Source organism: Prenolepis imparis, unplaced genomic scaffold (genome assembly GCF_030444845.1).
Source record: "Prenolepis imparis isolate NDT839.2.m4 unplaced genomic scaffold, iyPreImpa1.0 SCAF_3, whole genome shotgun sequence".
Classification (NCBI taxonomy): domain Eukaryota; kingdom Metazoa; phylum Arthropoda; class Insecta; order Hymenoptera; family Formicidae; genus Prenolepis; species Prenolepis imparis.
In genome coordinates this window covers 9,554,563-9,573,037 of record NW_028141161.1, presented here as the reverse complement: position 1 = coordinate 9,573,037, position 18,475 = coordinate 9,554,563, and the positions used below count along the sequence as shown (strand labels likewise).

Genomic DNA, 18,475 nt, shown 5'->3' with positions numbered 1-18,475 from the left:
GTGATAAATGTCGCCTTCTGTATTATTTTCGATCTTTAAACGCACAAAGTGACCTAGTACGACCAAATTTAACTCTAATGATACATTTAAAATTGAAATCCGGTTACAAAACACATCCTGTATACTTATGGCGCCACAATGGTATTCTCTCGATTTATTCTCCGCGTGTTTTTGTCCCTCTTTCGACAAACATATATTTTAAAATATTGAAACGAGCGAACGGTTTAACGTGAATAATAAAAGGTGACCGTCAATAGGCTCGACGGTGATATTTTAAAGGGTTTATCGACATTTATCATCGTCGGGCACCGTAGAATCGTCGCCAAGAAAACCGCGCGGCCTCCCGTAAAGACAGACACCTCACCTGCATTTCAATACGTTCATTCCAACGCGCTCTCATTCGCGGTCTAACGGCGCCGTCTATTAGAAACGAGGAGCGCACCTGTATACGGCTGGCGGCTATTTACAAGCGCGAATATACAAGCGCGCTATTACGAATCGTCGTGGCTAAAAACATGGAAGTAGGCTAGATAGTCGGCGAACTCAGCGGAGAGGAGGCCTCCGAGTCTAGGTATTGCGATGCAATAATTCACCGTAAACTTTCGACACACAAGGGACAATTTGCGCGAGCGAGCGATCGATCGACCGACCGGCTGTCGCTCTTGCATCGCTTCATTATATCGCGTTCTCCGTCTTTCTTCTCCTCATCTTGTACGACCGTCTTTCACCTGTGTGCGCACTCTACATAACGATGCACTTACGTGTGATACACGTGAGCGAATGACGGCTCGATACCATCTTAGAGCGCGAACAAAAACGTGAACTTAAAACGAAACTCTCGTCACTAGGAGAAAGAAAAAGAGAGAGGGGTGTTCTCGATTAGAAAAACAAAATGGCTTAACTATGCCGTAGCAATATCACCATCTTGTGTCAATGCAACATTGGATTTTATGCCGGAACTTTCCTGTTGCACAAACAGGGAATTTCAGTTGCAGCAACGGCGAAGTTATATTAATACGACACACGTACGTACGTTGCAGCACTGAGTGGTATGTATGAACATTAACTTCGCTATTGCAGCAACTTCGATTGGGCCGTTACCTGAATGGCGAAAATCTAACAGTGAATTTAACTCAGTGCTATTGTAACTCGACATGACGATCATGTGGAATTATATTTGCCAAACGCTAATATTAGGCGGTCAATAATTATTATCGATGTGACACATTTTTTTTTTAATTGTCTCGATATAACAATAATATTATCTACATGACTGAAAGCAAATGTGACAAATTAATCGAGATAAGATCTTGAAAAGAAAAGTCAATTTGAATCTATTCACTTCTGTTTTATTCAATTGCTATTAAAGAGAGAGAAAGGAAAAACCCATCTGGGTTTTTGTAATGTATATAATAAATATGTACATACTTTGTTACACATTTTATTCTCTCACAGTCGATTTGTTTAAAGTTTAACTTTCCTCATATCCACGATCGCAGCGTTTCCTCCTGATTGCACCGTAGGATCGATAACAGCATACGTTGGAAGAAAAATCGCGCGGGGGATGATCCGAAAAAAAATTGCGCCATCGTCCCATACTAGCCTCAACCCCCTCGCTCCGTTCTCCTCGCTAGCCTACCTATGTAACGTGTGGCGCAGCAGCGAGCACCTAGTTTATGTAATACCGTAAGTACATAATTCCATCGCGTGTGTCTGTGTGTGCACACACACACGAGTGCACATGCGCCCATCTCCTCTTCTCTTTATCTCTCTCCTTCCCTCTCCCTTCTCTCTCTCTCCACGCGCAAGCCTCTACATATAAGTCGCATGTACACGTGGATGTAACTCGCGCACGCGAGCTCGAGCAGGGAGAACTGCGCCGCGACCTACTTGTCTAGGCCACTGTGTCTGCGTTTCTATATGCAGGCTATGTTTTGTGTGAAATTCCCGTCGATCCGTCCGGTATGCAGGGGGGCCGGACGCGGACGGCGACGCGGAATCGCGCTCGCCCACTCTCCTCCGCGGATTCTCGCGCAATCGTGCGCGCAGCCGACTTTCTTGGCGGAGGAGAGAGATTCCGAGGACTCGGCGGTCCTCGACGAAACGGATGCGCTGCCGCGGCGAATAATTGCGACGTTAACGAGAAAGAGACCGGCCGGCCTCCCTGCGATATGTACGCTCTCGCTTTCCACTTTCCTCCCTCCCCGTCTGTTTCCTCGACATAATCGAGTATCGATCGGTTGGTTCCCTTTTCCGTCACCCTGTTCTTTTTGTCATTTTTTTCTTCCTCCTTTTTTCGAGCTCGTAAGCTCTCTCCTCGCGACGCGATCGTCTATACTACTATTCGCGCTCGCGGCGCAGTAAATTATGCAACGATCGATCGCGCGCGGACTTCTCTCGCTGTGAGAACATGAACAGGCATCTAATCCGTATGGAAGAGACAGTTGCTAACTTTCCCAATGATTTGAGAAACTAGATAAATAGAATGGGATTTATATGATGTGTTATATATTGTACGATTATTTTACGCGACTTGTATATAATAGACAAATATTTAGAACAAATTGTGTAAAAACGATTAAAAAATTATTAACATTTTTTTATTACGATCTACATTGTGCACATGTTTCTATATACGATGTTGTATTTATATGATATAATACTGAGATATGAAAATTACATAAAACAATAAAATAAATTACTTAGAAAATGTTTATTAATTTTATTTTTTATTTCAAATTTTTTTATTTTTATTTAGAAATGATAGAGATTGATTTTGACGAAATACGCGTTTATTTATAACTGGTAGATCTCAAAAATGCCTCTTGTGTTACGTGTCTCGTAATTTTCGATGTAAAACTATAATTTTTGCTCCATTCATCGATTCGTCAAAAGCCTGTCGATCCTCGGTCGTTCATTGTCGGAAGTCGCTGGCATTCCGTTCGGACGTTCCATCACCGCTCATTGCCACCGAGAGGTACCGCGACCTAAACAACAATTAACTACAGTTATAAACGCGCACCGGATTCTGAGGAATCTGGAACGCGACTGTAAAAAGCAAAGTAAGCGGTATTGCGCGCTCGCTCATCCCGGTCTCTTCTCTCTACATTCACCACCTCCTTTTTCTTCTCCTTCCTTTTCGTTCTATCTCCTTCTCGATGGAGTTTCGCAGTCGATTCCAGGTTGAAACGACGACGTTCGTGACGACGGTGTCAAGTGGAGGATGGGGAAGGAAGGGAGAAGGACACGCGCGAGAGAGGAGAAAGAGAAAGACCGAGTGAAGGATGGAGACGCGGCGGTAGAGAAAAGAAGTGTCGAGAGAAATAACGACGGCGAAGAGGTGAGAAAGCGAGCCCGTACTAATGAAGAATAGAACGAGATCGAGTTAGAAACGGCGGAAGGGTAGAGGGGTCGAGAAGGATTGGACAGTTTCCGCGGGGTGCACTCTCAGACCGAGAGAATCGCTTTCTTTGGCCGGTCTTTGGGCTGTCTGCAATTTTGCGCAATGCAGTCTGCTTGGTGAGCTCCACCAGCTGCAGCGACATTGCCGCCACGTTACGACTCGTTCGTTCGTTCTTTTCTTTTTTTTTCTCGAACAGATCGATCCGGGGAAGCCAGTCCAGGCTTCGTGGCGCACGATCGTAAAAGCTGTCGGAAAAGTGGGGGGATTTGTTTGTAAACAGTCCGCGGTTGAGGTGAGGAGACGATCATTGGTGATGGTGATGAAAGAAAAAGAGGAGAAGAAAAGGGAGAGGGAGAAGGCAGTCGCGATAACAGTAATAGTTGACGCTGATGGAAAAGAGAGAGAGAGAGAGAGAGGAAGAGAGGAGAAAGAGGAAACGCGATGGGAGCGAGAGAAGAGGCGCAGACTTTCTCCCTCCGAGAGGGTTACGTAACCCCCGCTTTTGCGCGCTTGTCGGTCGTCTGAGCGTGTTGCGGGAACGACCTACTTGACCCACTGTCTCTAAGCCGCGACGCGGCACCGAGACCAGGTCGCCTCGTCGACGTCCTCGGCGTCGACATCGTTGTCGCGAGCGCACTCGATCCGCTCCGCTCGAGACCGGAACGGCTACGCGCCGTGTCCGTTTCGTTAGGTTCGCGAATAAAATAGAGAAATAAGTCTCCGACGAAAAGCTGTTGTCCCCGTCCCGATACAAGGCGCCATAGGGCAATAAAAGTTGCAAGAGTAATAATTTCATGGTAACATTTGCCATTATTCCCAAGTTCTATTTAAGGATCTTATGCAATATATATAAAAAAATATTGTTGACATAATTTATAAAATATATTATAATAATAAGAGTCAATGATGTAGCTCTATTTTAATAAAGACAGGAATAGGTACGTGAAGAGATTTAGATGCAGATTTATTCTGAGCTTGTCGCCTTGAACAAGAATATATTTTTAACGCTACCTTTTTCTAATACTTTACACTAATCTATGACATCCATCAGAGTAAAAACCGATGTTTTGTACCGGCCGACTGCGCTCAAGTTGCTGGGGAGGCCGGAACGAATCCCGTCTTACCGTAAACGAATGCGCTTAACGGGAACTCGTATAGCGGCGCGATACGATATATAGTACCGCGTCTCGTGATAAACGCGGCTCGTGATAAACGCGCGTCGCGATTATAATGACGCTACACTTATCACGGCACGGCATTAATAAGACGGTGTTGTGTGTGTTTTTTGCATCGCGAGGAAGTCTCACCGCGCTTGACTAATTGCAACCGATTCGATTGTCTGACTATTTCCGGACTGACCTACTCGACTCGTGTGCGCCGGCCAGCCTCGGGTCGCGCCGAACGCGTCTGCTGCACTCGACCCAGACACGAGGGAATGAGTCGCGTCCGGATATGTGTCTGATGCCGCGGTCCGCAAATAGATTCGTCGCGGCCACCAAACTCGCAGAGCACTACTAGTAGGCATCAGGAGATGTTCCTAGTAGAGCTATATTGTGGTAGCCGCTAACTCGAGAATACCTTCGTGATACGGTCGCACGCAAGGAAAGAGAGTCTGCGCCGTTAATTGTATCGCTCGGTTAACGCGGGGACAGCATCGCGTTATGAAAATTAGCATGCGGTATCGAGTTCACGCGATATGTTATTAGCTCGTGCGCGGCAATATTGTCAACCCGGTAATTACTATCTTACGGCGCGCGAGTACTTTGTACTGGTTCTCCTGTCATCCGAGCGACAGAGAAAATGCGCGAGATAATTGCGAGGCCGCCGTAAATTGAGCGGCGCCTATGCGGTCGTGAAATATTCTCTTTTTTCTCAGCTTCAACGTCTCTCTCTTTCTCTATATGATTTTCTCCCAGCGCATGCACCGTGTGATTCGACTTACGATCCGGCTTCACGTACCATGACGTACGCGCGTCATAGATAAATGCGAGGGCGAGCGCTAACTCGTGATTTCGGCAATTAAATGCGAACACGCGAACATGCCGCGCATATGCCAATGTTAACGGCTTTATTTTACGTAGGTATAGGTTCTCTCTCTCTCTCTCTCGTGTGCAAAATACACCGCGCCGCCTCACTTTCATGAATATTGCACGCGTCCCGGGCGAGATTATTATTATGCGAGATATGTGTTTGCCTCTCTCCCCCTTTGATAAATGTCCCCGTATAAATCAACTAGCGTCGGTTCAGCTAATGGTATTGTACATATTAATGGTGTCGCTCAGATATAGTTTCGAATATTCCATAACAATTCAGCGTAATAATTTCCAACGCGACGCGACTTCGTCGTCGTTAGGTCGCTCTCGCGATCGTGCGCATTAACGATCTGCCAATTTAAATAATAGTAATTGGCAGTACTTAAGCGCGACCGCCCGCGCGTCCTGGATCAATAGGACGTCTGACCATTTCGGGACTGACCTACTGCCCTTAAACGTCGCCACGTGGAATTGTTCCGATCGGATCGCATTCTGCGGTGTAATCAGTCCTGCATATCTAGGGTGTTAGACTCGTCGAAATGTATCGCTCGAATCCCTATTTTATCCTGTTTGATCCTATTTTAAGCAATAAACGTCTATAAATATACTTCAATATTTCCATGTTGCATAAAAGTGTTGTATGAAAGTACTCATTGGAGGGAATATGAAATAGGCATTTCTTGTTATTATTATTTACGCGATTTTTATACAATTTTTTAGTGGAGTCTCTCGAATTTTGAGCGTGAACGTCACTTTCACAACAAATGACTCACTCCTCCGTTTAGTTTAGATGATGTGTGACGCGATAGTCCCAGACATATTCCACGTAACTACGCGTGTAGACGCCCAACGCTGGTAATAATATTCTCGGAATCTGTGGGAGGAATCGTGTCACGCCCCTATGACTACGAGGCCTACCGTTCGATTGCGCATTACATCGAGAAGACCGAGGGCGCCAGTCATGCCAAAGTAAACTGCGCCGGATTTCTCACTCGTTGCGCATCATACTCTGAGCAGCCTGGTTTCACGGTAAAACGAATCATGTATCCCGCTTATCTACGATAAATTCTCGCGTTACGAGGAAAACGAATAAATCCGATAATCGCCAGGCTACACATAATACGCGCGATATAATAGGATACGTGCGAGGAGGAGAGGCGCGACGATTCGTTTTCCACTGCGTCGTTTTCACATTCCTCGTATTTCTCGGGAAGCAGCGTATTTCGCGCGAGAAATCTTCTATCTTAAATGAGGAAAAAAGTCACGCGAGAGCGTCGTTCAGTTTACACGCTAAGAAATGTCATATTTGCGCGACGATGAGATTCTCGGCGAATAGTAGTCGAAGAAATTACGGCCTCTCCTTCCCTACGTTTCGCGAATATCCTGCGCGACATTTCTCACGATTGTGACCGGCAGATCCTGTCACATTTTGCGGAGCCCCGTCCGCACTTGTCACGACACTTCCTGCGCGCGTCGCGGCCTCCGACAATAGACAGTTTCTCGCCTTGACCTGGGTCAACCGTAAACCGCGCGAGACGGTAATCTTTTCCGCTTGGAAAAACGTGAGATATTGCTCATACCGGAGAGAGAAGAAGCGAGCACACAAACACGGCGAACGGATAACGGCGTCGGTGGCATAAATAACATCGTAATGCCTCATCGCGCGTTTGCATCTGATTAATACTATCGGTAATATGCGAAGATCACTCACGCGCGCCTATAAATGTCGCATTTGCATACATCGGTTTATTTGGAATTCATAATGCGTTCCGCTGTGTTTCTCTCTGTTTTTTATCTTTCCGCGCTGCCGATTGTAGCGCGCGAGAGAATCTACACTTTTTAATCTTTTTTTTTTTAGGGAAATATATACAATTGCGTGATGTCGTTGTAAAAAGTTAAATATTTAAAGAAAGCGAAATTTTAAAACACGATAACAAAGAGATATATATTAGTATTTGATAAACTTTGCCGCGTAAATGCTCAGGCATTTGTATATCAGATATTCTTCTCTGACTTTTTTTTAAAGGGAAATATATACAAATATACAATTGCGTCGTTTTAAAAAATCAAGTATTTAAAAAAAAAAGCAGAATTTTAAAATAACATGATAACAAAAACTTTGCCGCATAAATGTTCAAACATTTGTATATCAGCAACTCTTCTCTGATCGCGTATCGCGCTTCATTCTCATAGATTTCGTTCAGTCTTTATAATTACGGCGGGATAATTGACGATCGCTTTATGCGCTGTGTACGCAACTTTGCCGATTGCGTGTTTATTAATATCTCTTTTTATCATCGACTATTGTTAACCGTCATTTTACATCGCCGTAAACAACCTTTCTATATTTACTTTTCCTCGTACAGGTGGTGTACAGGTGGTGACGATGTACACGGCCGCCGACAACACAACACACACACGCACACATACACACACCTGACTGCGCTTTAATAATGACTGCGTGCACGCACGTCCGTATGTGCATTTCAGTCGCGCGGCACATTGTAAACAACGCCCGTGGGAGCACCGCGAACAGCTGATTCACATTCCGTTCTCGCGAGGCCAGCGTCTAGGTCATCAACTAACGAGCGGTGTACCAGATTTTATGGAACTATAACAATCAATTCTCCGAATCGTGAGGGAAGAGAGCGCGTTCGCATTTTGTAAAGCGCATTTTTTACGCATCGTTTCTCGCCACTCGTAACTTAACTCCCCGCCCTCGCAGATGTCTCTCGAAGTAAAGGACCCGTGCACTTTTATTTTATTTATCATCGATATATACCGAGACAAGTAACCCATAAATTATTAATGCCATCAAAACTCGCTGCGTAATTTATACCGGATATGCTTTGCCGGATCATCGACCATTTGATGACCTCGCAAGACCTTCCGGGGCGAAATATTATTTTTATTCCAATTGACATGACAAACAAAAGGTTAGAGATATCTTAAGCTGTGCTGTTGTGTAATAAATACATATATATTTTGTTACATTGAACATTTCGAGCATTTGTGGATTTAATCCACGAATTGATATCCGTCAAACTGCCTAACGTCGTTAAACGAGCGAATGTGTTCGTCGCGCATAATTTAGAAGAAAGTAAAAGCCCAGCACTCGTAAAAGGATGTGCTTAGCTTTTGATTTTGCCAACGGGTGTCACGATCGATGCTTCGAATCGCGATCGCGGCGTGCAATTACTTGTCGCTCGCGTTTCGCGCCGCGTGTGATTAATTAGATTTCATCGAGGTGACATTTAAATAAAGGAGTTGGTATAACAGCGCGTTTTAATGACCATATTCAATAACGAGTGGTTCTCATCGACTAGGTTGATTTATGTCGAGGCTGCTGGCACCATATAGCGCCATTTCCGCGACAGCGCTCAATGGGAAGCAGAAGAAGAAGGAGGGAATAAGCGTGTCTGTGTTTTTCCCTAATCCCTAATCGCGATGACATAACACGAAGACCTCATCGCAATCGCGTTATGCGATGTGCCGCGGCCTTGCCCTTTTTTTCGTAACCTTGCTTGCACAATATGCGCATGCCTCTAATTATCGGTAACGTCAACTATTATTATCGCGTTCCATTACGTCGATCCGCGTATATCACGTGCCGATAATTAACACACGTGCCGAGGCCATCGCAACTATTTTTTTCCTTTTTTTTCCCTTTTTTTGCGGAACGGGACGATCGCTAGGAGACCCCGAGGAAAGAAAGTCTTATCTACAACGGCGAAACTGGCGTCTACTCGATAAAAACAGGTACTTCCCGCCAATATTGACGTTCCGCAGTAATCGAGTACAACATATCGGATAAAGGTGAAAGCAAGATAGTGGAAAAAGAAGTATCGTTTATCGAACTACGCGGTTCCGTTAATCTTTAAAAGAAAACATTGCGAATTAAGAAAATAACACACACAAGACTGTGTCGTATATACTAGACTAGCAGCGATAACTTATAAAGAATTATATAAATAAGGAGAATATTTCGACAAACAATATACGTATATATTTATATTATATTGTCTAAAATATAAATTGATTTATATACCTACTAAAGTCCCACATATCGGCATACGTCACGTATTAAATATTGAGACACGATCTCGGTATCTCGGTAACACAGACGACAGTCATATTAGCAACCCTATAAAGTACGTTCGGGCCATAAACGCGACTTGCGCATATCCGGATGCTCGCTCAATGTCCGCGCTTTGTGAATATCGCCGGAAGTCGGCCAAGAATCACGGGCGCGTTCGCGAGAGACTCCCGCCAAATCGGAAGGGGCGTGCAATCGGAACTCCGAGTCTCGTTGTAAATATTGATCGAGGCTGTGCAAACGCTTCCCGGAAACGGGAGCGGAATCGATAGCGACCGCGCTCGTGGAAGAGTGAGAGAGAGAGAGAGAGAGAAGGAGGAGAGGAAAAAGAGAGTGGGAATGTAGAAAGGTGGTGCGCGAACTTCCACGTATCCGCGATGTAATTTGCACGGTGGAGAGCGAATGTACCTGGAATCGGCGACCGCGCGAAGATGCGCGCAAAAGGTGCAAACTCGTTTCGCACGTTACGCACGTCCAACGTCCAATCGCTGCAGCCAAGATAATCTTCCGGGAACGAACGAGGAGCACAACCGATCGTTTTACGATAACTGTCGATTAGCAAATCTTCTCTTCCGTTGAAGAGTCTTCTCTCTCACGTTCTCTCCTCGTTCTTCGAAACGGTGAAAATGAGGTGTCGAATCAGTGTAAGAACGGTATATCGGTTGAAAAACACGAATCCACTTCGTTAGCTTCAAAAGATCGTGCTAAAAATTCCAGAAGGCTATATATCGGAGCGAAGTGAGAGATGGAATTTTATCGAACGAGAGTGAAGTCACGTCGCGATTCAACCTTGACTTCGAAATTCTACTAAGAAAAAAGCGTGGGCGAGTTGAGCGATTTTTATGTTCGTTTCCCTGGAAAAAGACTGAGAGAGGGCACTCTGACATTTCACGATTCGGTGATACATTATTGCGCAAATATGCGCCCACGGGCAACGTACCAAAAGTCATATGATGATGACTAAAGCGCGCGCGCAGCGTCTCGGTCAATGGGTTGCCCGCCAAAAATATAGCGCGCCTCCAGTCACGCCCGCTTTTAATAGATCTTCTTTCTTTGTGGGAGAGTAGAGGAAGCCGTTTCAAGCATCACACCCGTTGTGTAATACGAGACCGTAACCGGATAACGATGACGGCGACGTAACCCTTGTAATCCGTTTGCCACGACAAATGCGTTCTCCTCTTCTTCGGGGTGAAGACTTTAGTGCACAATAAAAATATTTATGCAAATTATCTTATAGAAAAAAAAAACGGAATTTGAAGAAACTCTCAATTTCTCTCTCTGTATGTATTTTCAAAATTTTACTTGCATTTTTTATTTGAATTTTATATAAGTCATACTAATATCGGTAAAATCTTTTTTATAATCAAAATTAAAATAGCAAAGCCAAGTTTGTCATTTTTTATATAGAATAATCCATACGATACAATTAATTCCAAAAAAGTTAGTGAGACAGTTCTCATACATATATTTATCAATATCTTTTTATTAATTTATTTTCACTGTGTAGGGGGTTTTGGGAAGTCTCTATCTTGAATGTAAAAATTCTCCTTCGAGAATCTACCTTTTTTTTTTTTATAAAACATTTCTAGATCTCTACCGTCAGTTTCTCCGATCTTGTTTACTCGTACACGTGGCGCGTCGAGAGAGCAATCTAATTTGCGTGGGCGAATATGCGGCCCTTGGGATGAAATAAGAGGGAAACGGGGAGAGAATTGTAAAACTAAGCCAGCTGGCGTCGAGAGAGAGAACGCGAGGACGCGGTGGCGATAAGCGTGTCGGCGCTATCGGCGCAAATACACCGCGTCGTCACACATCGGTCGAAGCTAGCGAGTTCGTTACGACTGATAAAGGTCGGCCCCGTGTTGCGTACGTGTGAACCGCGTATCCGGCGCGAGCGTTTCATTCATGGAAACGACGGGGACGGCTGTATAGCGTGTGTGAAACTCGACGTTTCTATTTTTCGAGACGGGAGTTCGATACTGCGCCGCCGATAACGAACGCAGAGTGTGACGAAGCGTTCGCATTTTCTTTTTTTTCTTGTTCTGAACGGCGACGGAACACGTAAGGGTTTTATAGAACACGCGGACCGTATTCTCGCGTGCACCGAAAGACGCGAATGAATTATGTTAATGAATTCCTTAATGAGCTTCCTCCCGCGTCCGTGAGATCCGGCAAAGGATTCGTATTCTCTGTAATTATACAGAGATATATATATTCACTCTGCCAAGAGGAATTAATAGAGATTTATTTTGTGAGATTATGAATTTTCAATTAGAGATTGATCCACTACTTACCTATATTTTCTCCTTATATATTATATTTAAAACATGTTAAATTTCGTACTTGTATATTAATATTTATTTATTACAGCTAAGTTCTTAAACTTAGAACCTTAATTAAATTTTTTACTCGGTATTTAAATTACACAAATGTAAAATCCCGTTCTAGCTATTGTAGCAAGCTATATGTTGGAAACAGAAGAAAAGGGAAATAAAATTTCCAAAATTAATTTAAAAAAAATTTTAATAATTATAGATTTAATAATTGTACACCCAACATACAGACTTAGTACCGAAGCATACTTAGTATACGATCGAAATTTTCAAGGCGTGCGAACCAAGTATCTCTCGCGCACTTGCATTCGAAAGACAGCTTTGATCTCTTCGAAACGCTCGTCAAAGTATTTGCTCTGCACGCACGCGTACTCGTTCTCCAAGCGGGAATACCTGCGGATACCTGGAAATACTTGAGGAAACGAACACGCGTCGCGTTCTCACCAATAGAGGAGTCAGTCCGGGAGAGCATTCCACGCCGCGGCCACAAGTTGAAGTCAAAGGTTCACCGTATGTTCCGTTTATCGTTATTGCAGGCACGCACTAATGAACGAGCCATTTGTCTCCTGCGGTAGGTATATACCTCGGTGTACCTTGCTCTTTTATAATGCGGGCCTGCGTCGGTCGGCCGCAACTCCCGAAATATCCTAATTAGGACGCAGGTGCGTCCCTTAAGACGCGAATTACGCGTCAACGACAAATTACGCGGTCGCACGCGACTTTTTCCTCCTCCGTATTGCCGTGTATGTCGGATTTAATCGTCTTATCGGAAATCTAACGAAGATGATTTATTATGTCAACTGCCTCTCTTGTAATATTTTTTTTCCCTCGAGATAGACGTCGCCATCTCCGACGAGCCTAATTGACGATTCATTAATGAGAACATCTCTCGAGGATGATCTCTGCGAAAGCGTCGTCATTCTCTCCGCATTCTGCGGAAATATGCGGTGAGCAAGTGAATAATAATCGAGTCAGTTGGTGTGTCAGTTATGGCGATTCATGACTCGTCTTCACGATGACGGGACAATATTTACAACTGCGTAAAACTATGCGGTTAATTACGCGCGTGCCATAATCGTAAAAAGTAAATAATAGTTAATATACGCTTTTAATACAGGTACTTCGTACTGTCCATTAAAAATATATAGACCGATATAAATGACAAATTATCCACTAGACGCGATATATCTTCGGACGTATAATGGAGCCTTTATCGATCATGAAATATTAGCTAATAATTCGTTATGTTTACGTAGTCTTTCATTCTTAATTTATTTGGTGAAAACTTGGCTTGCGCGCTCTCCTACTAGCTTTTGAACGAAATATAACATGAAACCGCGCTTGGGAGCATTAAAAAAGTGCCTCGATTCGCCGTCGATTCCGAACACGTTCGAATTGGCAGACTCCGCCACTTACGATGATTCACGATGATTTTATGATCGGCGGCTACGACGTCCCGCTGTTGCGTTAAATAATTGCCGGCTTTACTGCAAGGGTGTCGCGAGTAAATTTATAACATTTCGCGAACGGGCGGGTGTGCGAATGAACGATGACGAGAGGCGAGAAGTTTTTTCCGTGACGCTCTCTCGTGGAGAGGATTTATTATTGAGGAGTTATATTATACGTGCGGAGAGTCGTCGTAACGCCAAGCAATCCCGCGTCGAGGATATGACGTTGCATAATATCGTCCAACTGTTTATGCAGATCAGGATTTGCGTGTTATATAAATAGATCAACACCGTAGAATTGTTGGTGCTTGGTGCTTTTCTTTTCGCACGTACCAGGCGATTGTCTGACCGCTTGACTGCACGGTAGATCGGGCTTTCGTAACTCGTTCTTGGACGAGAGGCAAGAAAATGTTACAATTGGAAGGAATTTTAGCTACGCTTTTCCAACAATCACTTATTTTTAGAAAACTGATTATTATTCGTCTTAACGAAGAGAGATAATGGCTTTATCACTATTGTATCGCTAATTATGAAGTAACGCTATTGAAGAAATTTTTAAAAAATATTTACCATATCTCAAATGAGTGTTTTATATAAATTAATTAATTAGAGGCATTTTTTTATCAAATTTTTTGTGTTAAATATTTTGCGACGTGGACACTGCGTATACTTAATTTTTGGAGCTATTTTTTTTTTTACAAATATATTTAAACAGATGCTAAATTTTTCCTATGCTTCAAGAATATCTTCTAATTAAAAAAAAAATATATAAATTTTTTACGAAATCATTTAGTAACAACTAAATATATTATACAGAAGCTTTATAAAGTTGTCATTAAAAAAACAGGATTTCCAAATCGGCAAAATTCTCCTTTGAGCATTTATCTCTTTCCGCTAAATGATTACGCGGTATTCTCCACTTTAATCTCATTCTATATTAAATTTGTTAATAGTCCAAGAAAACACGTAAAGGTAATTTTAGATAGTTGGCGTGAACTAAGAAACGACCGAAAATAATTTTGCGGCAAAATGTAGAGTTATTTTCGTAATTTACACGGTTCAATAATAGCAGCAGTCACGCGAATGTTATTCAACGAAGAATGTAAAAGTAATTTCGTAGTTCTCTTCTGAATTTATCTATCTTTCGTCTTTCGGCTCGCAAGCTTAAACCGAACAACACATTGTTTTGTTCATATATATATATATATATATTATATATACAATCAGATCGTTAAATTTCAAGCTTCCGCATATTATGACAAGGTTTATATGACTGACAGCAACATCAACTGTCGAAGATCTGAAATATCGCGATTCGCTTTCAATTTCGAGCTACGAAAATACGCGGATCGCGAGAGATCTACATTCCGTCGTCGTCACCGATCGGCTTCGCGTGCGCGCGTGATTTTTGCGGTTAACACGCGTCACGCTTCGTTCCGGCGGGGTCCGGTCGACTGGCTGGCGCGATGGAAGAGGTCGCATTCAATTAGCGGAGGCAGATCTTCGCGCGAGATGCAAGGCCGAGGCTCATCTCTCCTACGAACCGCCGCGCCATACGCCGCCTGTAACCGCCACGGTACCTATATTGGATCATTAATCTTGTCGGTTAGCTGGTAGCGCCGCTGCTTCATCTCTCACTTTCTCGTTCTCTCTCTCTCTCGGGTCCGCACGCAACCCGGGAAAATGTATGTTCCGTCACTCATGCGGGACCACGTGTCGCGCCTTTGCGGCGGTATCGAAATTTACGATCGTCGAAATCGACGAAGGATCCATGGATGAGTTGGTTTTACGCTGCATTTTGCGAAGGTGCATCGCGGGAGAAACGCGATGCATTTAACCGAATTTTTCCGTTGCCCGATTTAGCGTCATCTCTATGTGACTTTGATGTCGAATCAGCGATTTTAAGTGCGAAAATTAAAACACGTGCATTATAGAATTCATTATCGAAAGAGAGACACAGAGAGGAAGAAGATTACATAATAATTATAAATTTTTTGTGCAAACGAGATTGTTGCCATTGCGCTTATTCCGAGAGTTACTAACGTTGACAATATATGCGAATAACAAGACTCGAGTAACAGGAAACTTCGACTTATTTATAGACACGTTAATTCTTAAGGACACAAACAGGGAGACCGTCTCGCGTCTAGACTGTCGTGACGAGATTTGAGGTATCGTACAATATTTGTCGTCTATGCAAATAATTGCAAAAGAGCCAAATGTTTTAACGTTGCGCGTAATTGGCGAAAACAAGACGAAACTCATTAGTTCGAACGAATATTCTAACAGGCAATCATTAGACAGAGTTAACTGATCCGTGATACTGCGAGATTCTTCGAGAGTAAAAGACAGATGTGAGAGATCTTTTTTTCGCGTGAAAAATAAATTTTAAATTTTCTCAAGGAATTAATAATACTAAACATTCTTTTGTTATAAATTTCGATAATGTTAAATAAATTTAAAGATGTCTTTTAATTATTACTATCACGACTTTAATTATTACTATTACAACGAGCAATTATTAAAAAATATCTGAGCAAATCTGGATAGGTATTGCTATGAAATATTCAATGGATATTTAATATTTATTAATTACACAGCGCATATGGTGTTATTTCGAGGCTTTCTAATCATTTCATCATTACTATAATCCTGTGGCATTCTTTCGCCACGGGTCAAGGGAACGTGCCCTAATCCCGGAACGAGTAAACATCCAAGATCCCGACTTCCGGCACGAAATAAAACCGTCTACGGCTAGCCGAGGGTCGGTCGCCGCTTTTAGAAATGCGTTGTAAACAACCGTGGCGTTTATAAATTTAGAGAGCGGTTAAATCCCGCTTATTGACTAGGACTGCGCTCATTTAAGACGCCGTTGTTTACACGGTCGCGACGAGGAGCTCGTGCTCGTTACGTCGCGTCTTCTTCTTCCTGGTCCCGGGTGGCTCTTCACGCCCCGGAATCACCCCAATTTCTCGTGGCTTTAAATAAATGACGGTCGACCGATGTGGAATTCATACGCGCGCGTTGTAAGCCTCGCGGCTCTCGTCGTTCGAGTTTCGAGAACGAGATACGAAACGGTTGACAAAAAGAGGGCGGCGAGCGTGCGAACCGACGCGGCGAAAGTGAATTCCGCGTGTCTCGGGTTCGACTTTCAAAAGAGCGACACACACGTTGCTCACCTTGTGTCTCTCACGCACGCACGTGCGCGTTTGCGCGATTTATTACGCGGCATTGTCGAAAGAAATCAGGTGCCCCGGGGCACCGAAACCGTTCCGCGTCGATCAAATGTCTCTTCTATATATATACTATTGCGTAGCTCTTTTTTTCTCCTCTTTTTTTTTCTTTTTCCTCAATAGCGACGTTGAACGCAACGCGGAATAGAAATGCCATTAGGCGGTCTCTAATAGTACAGATTGGTCCATCGCGCGGCCAGAGATTCGTATCTATCGCGCTAGCAGTGACTCGTTACCTTCGAAATTCTAACGGTACCTGTCCATCATGATGTGTGATCGTTTCCTGCATGATATACGTGTATTTATATGGAGTGGCCTCGAGGAGAAACGCGGTCCATGTGTGAAGTCCGTGCTATTAATACTATTACCTAAGCCTCTATCCGAGCAATAGGAAATATAAACGTATATAATGCGACGCATATATGTATATTTATGTAAAATGCTACGATATAATAATATTAATTCTTAAAAATTGTTTGTGATAGGTGACACGATAAAGAAAAATATTACAATTTCGTTAGAGAAATAAATGATAATAGGGTAAATTGTTTTAAAGAGCGAAAATAGAGAGAGTATAACGTGGAATAATATATTTATCGTGTGTCGTGCGATGAAAGATGAATTACGTAGCAGTGCACAGGATAATCTGCCGCGATATTCCCCTTCGGATAGAGATAAATAAATTCTGCGTATTGCAATCTTACGTGCGGAATAAATCCTGCGTGCGGAGTAAAATCTGCGAGAGAGACGAATCTCGCCGGCGAATAGATCTTCCCGGCTCGCGACAGAAACTCTCGCGAGAATTCCTCCTCAGCTCCCGTAATAAATTCGCGAGCGTAATGATACCGTTTGGCGGGGTTTTTACGCAATTTAGAAAGCACACCGACCGACATAAATCGACGGGCCGTTAGATCGGCGGATGACAAAGGGGGATCTATCCTCCGAGGGAAATCTAATATTTCTAATTTATGGAGCCAATTATGAGGGGGGGGGGGGGGGGAGACGGCCGCGCGATGATGTCATAGCCATTATTAGTGGTGCAATTCCGCGGAATGTCGGCCGTTAAGTTATGAAACTACAGAAATCTATTCGCGCCGCCCCCCCACACGCGCTTATATAGCGCTCTATCTGTATCTAAAGAGTACACTTTCTTCTCTAACAGCGAGAGAATATCTCGCGCGCGCGTAATTGCAGCGCCGGACTCTAAAATCCGGCCGGTGATAATTTCATGATAATTAGATTTTAATCCCTTCCGGCCAGCAAATTCAATTGAAATATATATACGCGATTTCTTGCGATCTATAAATAAACCGAAATATTTTCTTTCAATTTGTCCATTCAATAAATTTTCATCACAATTAATTTCTTTTTAGAAAATTGTATAAGAGAGAAATATTTCAAGTTTTATTTTATCGAAAGAATAAACTCATAATTTTTAAACATATATATTATTGCGAATATATAGACAGATGCGCGCGATATTAAATCGTTAGATCGGGGAGGGATTAAAAGCCCCGAAACAGACAGGTGGCTCTTAATTCCGCAACCTTATAAGCGGAATGTTGTCGGCGAGAGGCGGAGAAAGATAAGTAAAGATAGACTCACCGTGCAAAGAGCAACTCAAAAGCGCATAAAAGCGATTAAGGCAGTTACGGGCGAATTATCTCCCGATCGGATTATAACTCAAGCAACTTTATTTCAAGAGAGTCGATCCCACGGCGCCGGTATGCCTACATGTCTCTCGTATTCGATAGATTCCCGATGTTGTTTTGCAAATCCAGCGATATTCCTCGCGCCGCCGGAAAAGAAGACGTTTAAAAAGCGAGAGATAAGAGACACACTACGTATATTTTCGCTGACCTAAATCTCTCGAAGCTGTCGTTGGAGATTGCCGAGGTATTTCTCTCTCGGCCGCGTGTCCGCCATCGA

At 43.3% G+C, this 18,475-nt stretch overlaps 1 long non-coding RNA gene across 3 annotated transcripts in view; it reads right to left on the bottom strand.

Annotated features, from left to right (window-relative positions):
* Positions 1 to 2,716: 2,716 nt before the first annotated feature.
* Positions 2,717 to 18,475, bottom strand: part of LOC145934184 (uncharacterized) — a 98,484-nt gene continuing 82,725 nt past the window's right edge. The window contains exons 1-2 of one of the 3 annotated variants that reach the window (XR_014425009.1): positions 9,485 to 9,644; positions 2,717 to 2,987 (exon numbers count right to left, since the gene is read on the bottom strand). This is a non-coding gene — a long non-coding RNA (uncharacterized LOC145934184). Of the gene's footprint in view, positions 2,988 to 4,414; positions 5,442 to 9,484; positions 9,645 to 18,475 lie in introns of those variants that run through there. The other 2 variants (XR_014425008.1, XR_014425007.1) reach the window with 2 other exon arrangements.